The following is an 8474-nucleotide window of genomic DNA, read 5'->3' on the forward strand; positions in this document are numbered from 1 at the left end:
TTGCCAGAAAGTGTCTGTGCACCATGTGCATGAAGTTCCTTCAGAGGTCAAAAGAGGGCATCAGAATCCTTGGTATTGGATTTATAGACTATGACCTGCCCTGTGTACTGGGAACTGAACCCAGGTCCTCTGGGAGAGCAGCCAGCACTCTTAACCAGGAAGCCATCTTTCCAGCCTCCACCTTGTTTTTACTAAGAATTAATTAGTAATTGACCTTTCACCTCACAACCCTGCTTCTAGATTTCAGCACCATGAGGCTCTGCTGTAGATGAGGCTGTCTGAAGGAAGTTGTACTCAGTACTTGTTTTGTTGCTTGGCTTGAACAGCTTAACAGAAGAAGGGTTTGTTTTTGTTCATAGTGTAAGAGTAGTCCTTCATGAGAGACTTCAAGGGAGCCATGTTGGCATGAACTTAAGACAGCTGGCCACATTGCATCCAGTCAGAAAAGAGAGGCAAAGGGAGGTGTAGGTGGAAGTTTCTGTCCCTCCGGCAATTTCCAAATACCCAGCAGCCCTTTCCCAAATTATAGCATAGAAGCTTATATTAATTATAAATGCTTAGCCAGTAGCTCAGGCTTACTACTAACTAGCTCTTACACTTAAATTAACCCACAATTATTATCTGTGTTTAGCCACATGGCTTGTTACCTTTCCTCAGTACAACATTCCCATCTTGCTTCCTCTGTGTCTGGCTGGTAGTTCCTGACTCCACTCTTCCTCTTCCCAGTCCTCAGTTTGATTGAACCACCCATTATTTTGCTTTGCCGTAGGCCAAAACAGCTTTAGTATCAATCAATGAGAGCAACACACATTCACGGTGTACAGAAGGACATCCCACAGCACTTCCCCTATTATGTCTAATCAAAAAGGAAGGTTTTAATTTAAACATAGTAAAATTATATACAACAAAAGCAGCTAGCTATCAAGTAAGAATTACAGTTACAATATTAGTCTATTAGTATTTGGCACAATTAGAGAAAATATTCTATTATCTATCTTATCTTGGTGAATCTAAAGTTTTATACCTAATTTGTTTTTTATCATGACTAAGGAAAATTACAACTATCTAGTCTTCAACTCCATCAAAGACCTCAGAAGGGTAAAATGTTACCCAGTGACAGGGACATCAGGCTGCCTGGGCTGTAGTTAGAGTTTTCCTGCCTGGCCCACAGTCAGGACAAATCTCTCTCACTGGCCAGGCCCATAGACGCTCAGACCCAACTAAGTAAACACACAGAAACTTACATTGTTTACAAACTGTATGGGCATGGCAGGCTTCTTGTTATCTACTTCTTCTATCTTAAATTAACCCATTTCTATTAATCTATACTTTGCCATGTGGCTCGTGGCTTACCAGTACCTTACATCCTCCTTGTCATGGTGGCTGGCTGGCAGTCTCTCTCCACCCAGCCTTTCACCTCCCAGAATTCTCTTCTCTCTTGTCCTGCCTATACTTCCTGCCTGGCCACTGGCCAATCAGAATTTTATTTACACAGAGAAATATCCACAGCACTGGGCAGTCACTCTAAGTTCCTCTGCAACATTGGGGCATCCAACTCTGGCATATGGGCCTAGAATGTCTGACAGACTTTCCTGTGAAGCAGAGAATTTTAAGGACTGTCCTATGTTGTCTTGGCAAAGTTCAGTAGTTGTCTTTATTGCATCCTGCTGGACCAGTTTGGACAAGATACTGTCAGCAATTGAGACAAGGACAATTTCCAGTGGCTAACTTTTGGCACAAAGTAAGTAAACTCCATATGGCGTTTCTTTGATGACTATCATCTTCTCTGAAGTAGATTGGTGTTGCCAGGAACAGACGTGTCTCACTGTCATAAAAAGCTCAAGTCATCAAAACATTTTAAGTGCCATATTCTGTAGATCTTTGAAGTGTTTGAAAATTGCCTATCTATCTGAAATATATCTCTATATACCTAGAAAATCTAATAATATGACCATAAGTTTGAAGATACAGGTGACTATTATATATGACTAATTATTATTCTGTATTTCTTTTTTGTTTTTTCAAGACAGGGTTTCTCTGTGTAGTTTTGGTGCCTATCCTGGATCTCACTCTGTAGAACAGGCTGGCCTCAAACTCACAGATAGCTGCCTGGCTCTGCCTCCTGAGTGCTGGGATTAAAGGTGTGCATTTCTTAACTATACATTATATTTTTAATTGAGTTGCATAAGCACAATACCTTAAACAAGAGTAAAACATACATACAGTCTAACAAAATTAACTTTAAATTTGTATCAATAAACCAAAATTCATACTAATGTAAAATATGTAAGATTAATAGTTGTTTTCTGGAATAAAATAGATTCAATAATCTATGCTTTTATCCTATCATTTCTATATCCCTCCTTTTTATTTTTAGAACAAGATCCCTGAATCTAATCTCCTTTGTTCAGCTTTTTTCCTAACCACTACCAGTAACAATTTGTAACCAATCCTCCCCTTAAATGATAGCAAACATCCATAACCCATTTTTGGGGTGTGTGTGTGAGCATAGTTCTCTAGACTACTTTCTGTTGATTGGGTGGGCTGGTAATCTTTGGGAGACCATGAGGAAATTTAGGATTATGGTCAAATCCTGACTGGAATAGTCTATGAAGCTGGATCTTCTCAGCCAGCAGCTTTAAAGCCTTTCTAGATGCAGAACTCAGAGGAAACTGCAACAGAGGTGCTCTGAAACTTGGAGCATTTGGGCCATCTGTTCCCGCTGGAGATTTTTCAGGGGGTCTTCCTCAATCAAACTTGATTTTTCTTAACCTGAAATGAATCCACAGCCTCTCATTTCCTGTGGAAACAAAAGCATAACATCTTCTCCAAAGTAACATACCTTTTGACTTAAATTTTGAAGTCAAGATATTTTCAGAATGTATAGGTTGGATGAATCCAGCAGTATTTGTCATCAAATGTCTCTTGCAGCTATTGCACCTCAGCATCCAAACAGTTCAAAGACAACACAATGACAAACAGGATCCAGACTCTGTGTATTTTCCATCACTATTGGCTTTTTTTATACTACTTTACTCCTATTTTAAGGACTTGACTTTATCATTTTAAAACTATATATTTGTTTTTTATGACTGTCTATACCTTTTCTTTACTCTTCCAAGCCTATGTATATTTTTAAACATACTGTAAACTGTGTAGAGGTTTTCTTTTTTTTTTTTTTTCATCTGAAATCTGTCTTTGCTGCATATCTCTATTATTTTCTAACAACATGAGTCTTTAATCTGCTAAGCAGCAAATCTAGGAACTAGAGCTGGCTCCACCCCATTCCTTGGTTTTGAGTGCCTACCTTCATGGTGGAGGCACTGGCGGGAGCCACATTTAATGCATCAAATCTGGGAAGTTTTTGTGTCCATACTGCCACTGAGTAGTATGCCATCTGCTGCTCAGAAACCCCACTTAAGTGTTCAGTAGCAAGGCTTCTTAAAAGAGCTACATGTTTTTTGTCACTAAGGCTGAGTCAGGAAGCCATCTCTTAAAGGAGCTGTATCTCTGCTTGCTGCCAGCAAACAGAGCCTACCCAAGAAAAAGCTGCTACCCAAAAGCCATGCTTTGACTCTGTTCTTTTGTGTGTTTAGAACCTTTTTTTTAAAAATAGCTTTCTCGGGTTTTATGTGGAAATTCTTGCTAAACATTTGGGCACCCGGAAAGTAACCACTAAACTTTGCTAAAACAAAGAAGGAAAGTCCTTCAAAAATCCTGTTTCACAGAAAAATCTGTCAGATATTCTCAGCCTGTAGGCTGAAGATGGATGCCCCAACATTGCAGAGGAACCTTGGGTGACTGTCCAGGCAGCTTGAGGCCCTTGTCCTTTAGATAACATTACATCCTTCTGGGGTCTTTGATGGAGTTGAAGACTAAATAGATATAGTTTTCTTAGTTACAATAGAAAGTATTAGATGCAAAACTTTAGATTCACCAAGATAAGATAGATAATTAAGTATTTTCTCTAATTTTGCCAAATGCAAATGGATTAGATAGTGTTACTGTAATTCTTACTGTTTTTGTTGTATATAATCTTAGTATGTTAAAGTTAAAACCTTTTTTTTTTAAATTAGACAAAAGGGGGAAATGCTGTGGAATAATTCTCTAGTACACTGTAAAGATTTGTCAGTTGAATTGGTGTAATAAAATGTCCATTGGCCAGTAGTCAGGCAGGAAGTATAGGCAGGGTGACCAAACTAAGATTGCTGGGAAGAGAGAGCAGAGTCAGGAGTCGCCAGCCAGATGCAGAGGAAGCAAGATGAGAATGCCGGACTGAGAAAAGGTACCAAGCCATGTGGCCAAACATAGATAAGAATTATGGGTTAATTTAAGTGTAAGAGCTAGTTAGCAATCAGCCTAAGCTGCTGGCCGAGCATTTATAAGTAATATTAAGCCTCAGAGTCAATTATTTGGGAAGCAGCTACTGGGTCTTTTGGGGTTGCTGGTGGCACAGAAACTTCCACCTCCGCTTACAGGAGGGAGAGAGAGTGAGGTCTAGGGTCTTAGATGATGGAATGGCACTGTCTACAATTAGGTGGGTCTTCCTAACTCAGTCAACCTAAATCTAGATAATCCTTCACAGGTGTGCCAAGAGGCTTGCTTTAGATCTTGTCATGTTGACAGCATTGACTACCACAGAAGTAGAGGTGAGAAGTTTAGGAGCAGACAGATGAGAACTGGAGTAGAAGATAGCACAAGGTCTGCTCTTTCCATCCCAGTAAAGTCAGTCTCTCCAGAACATGTTCCTGTCACTCTTCTTTCATTGTGTGTCTGGTTCCTAGCCACGTTATGGTCATGTTTATTTTGAAGTTGCCTTTTGTTTGGATGGACTAAGCTAGAAAGTTAGGCCAACTGTGCTCTTCAAAACTAAACACCCCAGAGAAGAAGAGTTAGACACAATTATCTTTGTGTACCAGTCTCTGGGTGGAAACCTTAAAGCTTCCCTGGGCCCTGCACCTCACATGACAAGAAAGTCAGTGTCCTGGCTCTTGTGTTTTCTTTGGTGTAGCCAAAAGATGAGAGAGCTCATGACTGTGGATGCAAGCTGTTGTGAGAGAAGATAGTGAGGATGTGATCATCTACATAGATGGGAACCACTGGAGGAGATGAGTAGCTGACTTCTGTGGTTTTGTAGCTCAGGTCTAGAATGACTGTAACTTTTAAAAATAAAAGCCTTGGGGACTGGGCAGATGGCACTGGCTTTCTCTTCCAAATTCAGGTTTAGGTCCCAGCATCCACATAACCATTTTTAATGGTCAATGAGTTCTGTTCCAGGAGATCTGGCACTCTCTTCTACCTCCTCCCTGGGCACAAGACATACAGGTGATGTACTTATGTACATGCATATAAAAAACTCCATAAACTTAACATTTAAATAAATAAATATTAAAAAAATAATTTTTAAATTCTGTGCATTTTCAGCACCTAGGTCACATTAAAAGGAGGAAGACGAACTCCTAGATCCTAAACTGGAGCAGGAGGAGGAGGAGAAGGAGTGGTTGAAAATGATGAGGAATTGGCTTTCTTAGGCAAGGACAAACCAGCTTCAGAGAATAGTGAGGAGAAGCTAGTCAGTAAGTTTGACAAGCTTCCGGTAAAGATTGTGCAGAAAAACGACCCATTTGTGGTGGACTGCTCAGATAAGCTTGGGCACGTGCAGGAGTTTGACAGTGGCCTGCTGCACTGGCGGATTGGTGGTAAGGATACCACTGAGCATACCCAGACCCACTTTGAGAGCAAGGTAGAGCTGCTGCCTTCCCAGCCTTATATGCATTGCCCGACACCCCCTCGGAAACACCTCACAGTGGTTGAGGGTACACAAGGGACAACAGAGCAGGAGGGCCCCCCTCCTGACGGCCTTTCAGATAAAAGGATCACAGCCACTATGGATGACATGTTGTCCACCCGGTCGAGCACGCTGACTGGTGAGGGAACAGAGTGCAGAGGCCACCAAGGAAAGCAGCAAGTTTCCATTCGGCATTAGCCCAGCATAGAGCCACTGGAACATCAAGATTTTAGAGGATGAACCCCACTATGTGCCCTTCTGGACTGACAGGATTCCCTTTCTAAGCACTGTGTCTGTGTCTCCAATACTATCCACAGCCTGTCCTTTGTGCCAGGCAACGACTTTCAGATGTCCAAACACCCGGGCCTGCTGCTTATCCTAGGCAAGCTGATCTTACTGCACCATAAGCATCCAGAGCAGAAGCAGGCACCACTAACTTATGAGAAGGAGGAGGAACAGGACCAAGGGGTGAGCTGTGACAAGGTGGAGTAATGGTGGGACTGCTTGGAGATGCTCCGAGAGAACACACTGGTGACCCTCGCCAACATCTCAGGGCAGTTGGACCTATCCCCATACCCTGAAAGCATCTGCCTGACTGTGCTGGACAGACTCCTACACTGGGCAGTTTGCCCTTCAGCTGAAGCCCAGGACCCTTTCTCCACCCTAGGCCCCAATGCTGTCCTCTCTCCCCAGAGACTGGTCTTGGAAACCCTCAGCAAACTCAGCATCCAGGACAACAATATGGACCTGATCCTGGTCACGCCCCCCTTTAGCTGCCTGGAGAAGTTGTATAGTACCATGGTGCACTTCCTCAGTGACCGAAAGAACCCAGTATGCTGGGAGATGGCCGTGGTATTGCTGGCCAATCTGGCACAGGGGGACAGCCTGGCAGCCCGGGCCATTGCAGTGCAGAAGGGCAGCATCGGCAACTTCCTGGGCTTCCTAGAGGACAGCCTAGCTGCCACACAGTTCCAGCAGAGCCAGGCCAGCCTTCTCCATATGCAGAACCCACCCTTTGAACCAACTAGTGTGGACATGATGCGGTGGGCTGCCCGTGCAGTGCTTGCCCTGGCCAAGGTGGACGAGAACCACTCAGAGTTCACTCTGTATGAGTCACGGCTGTTGGACATCTCGGTATCACCGTTGATGAATGCATTGGTTTCACAAGTCCTCCCCCAACCCCTCCAAAATCCTCCCCCACATTTCTACCCACCAAACTTCACGTTTCTCCCCCAATGCCTCATTGAGTCTAGATTGTGTTAGTAGTTGACTACTCCTGGGTTTGGGGCCTGCCCTGGAGTGTGGTCAATATTCCAGGTGTCACAACATTACAGAAAGCTCACACCCCCTCTCCAGGAGCAATTAAATGCCAATAGCTCCTTCGCTAAGGGTGAGACCTCACTCCGACCTCTTCTTCTCCATGTTGGGCTGTTGTCTGGCTTGCGCTTGTGCCAGTCTTGTGTGTGCTGCCACCACCACTGTTGCTTCCTGTGTGCATTGCCCATGTGTCTGGAGAACCCTGTTTCCTTGAAGTCATCGACCACCTTTTAGCGCTTACTCTCTTCACCCACTGTATTGGCTGGTTTTGTGTGTCAACTTGACACAAGTTAGAATCATCAGAAAGGAAGAAGCCTCAGTTGAGGAAATGCTCATTTTCTCAACTAGTGATAACTGGGGAGGATCCAGACTACTGTGGATGGTGCCATCTCTGGGCTAGTGGTCCTGGGTTCTTTAAGAAAGCATACTGAGCAAGCCTTGTGAAACAAGCCTGGAATCAACATCCCTCCAGGGCTTCTGCATCAGCTCCTGCCTCCAGGTTCCTGCCATGTTTGAGTTCCTCTCCTGACTTCCTTTGGTGATGAACAGCAATATGAACATGTAAGCTGAATAAACCCTTTCCTCTCCAACTTCCATTTTGGTCATGGTGTTTTCATTACAGCAATAGAAATCCTTACAAAGACACTCCCTCTTCCACTTACATCCCTAAGCCTTGAGTGGGATGAGTACTCCTAAGTCTCTATTCTATGAACAAATGACCAGCTGTGCATCACTGTTAGTTGCCATCACTACAAGAAGAAGCTTCTCTGATAAGAGCTGAGAGATGCACTGATCTATGAGCACAGTAATAAATCATTAGGAATCATTTTATTGCTATATCCATTTAGCAGAAAAATAATACTAGGTTTACCTTTATCTACTTACAGGCTCATGGCCTCCTTAATAAGGTCAGGTATGAATTCCATCTGGTGGAGCTGACTTTAAATTAAATTAAAAGTGGTAGGTTACCCCTGTAACATTCATGACACTATTGTACCATATCTTTCCAAGCCATTATCAGAGCTTACAGTGTTCACAGCTGGGAAAGATTGATTTTTACTTTTTTTCTCCAGTAGTGTGCATAACACCTAAGTATTCTCGATAGCTTTGTCATTTTTAAGAAGAGCAGAGCATGGATGGATTTGTAAACATATGTATGTACTTATATAAATCAGAATCACTTTTATTTAGATACATTATATGTCAAGTATAAATATTTTTACATATAAATGAGAATTTACACCCTAATTTTTAATTTGGATTTTAGTAAGTTCATTATCACTGAATGATGGGAGAGGCCAAGGTGATTCTGCAGTTTAAAAATAGAGTGCTGGGCTGGAGGGATGGCTCAGTGGTTAAGATGGTTTAC

General features: G+C 42.7%; 1 pseudogene; it reads left to right on the plus strand.

Annotated features, from left to right (window-relative positions):
- The first annotated feature begins 4616 nt into the window (after positions 1–4616).
- LOC118595618 lies at positions 4617–7051 on the plus strand (annotated as a pseudogene).
- Positions 7052–8474: the final 1423 nt, after the last annotated feature.

Source organism: Onychomys torridus, chromosome 14 (assembly GCF_903995425.1).
Source record: "Onychomys torridus chromosome 14, mOncTor1.1, whole genome shotgun sequence".
Taxonomy (NCBI): Eukaryota; Metazoa; Chordata; class Mammalia; order Rodentia; family Cricetidae; genus Onychomys; species Onychomys torridus.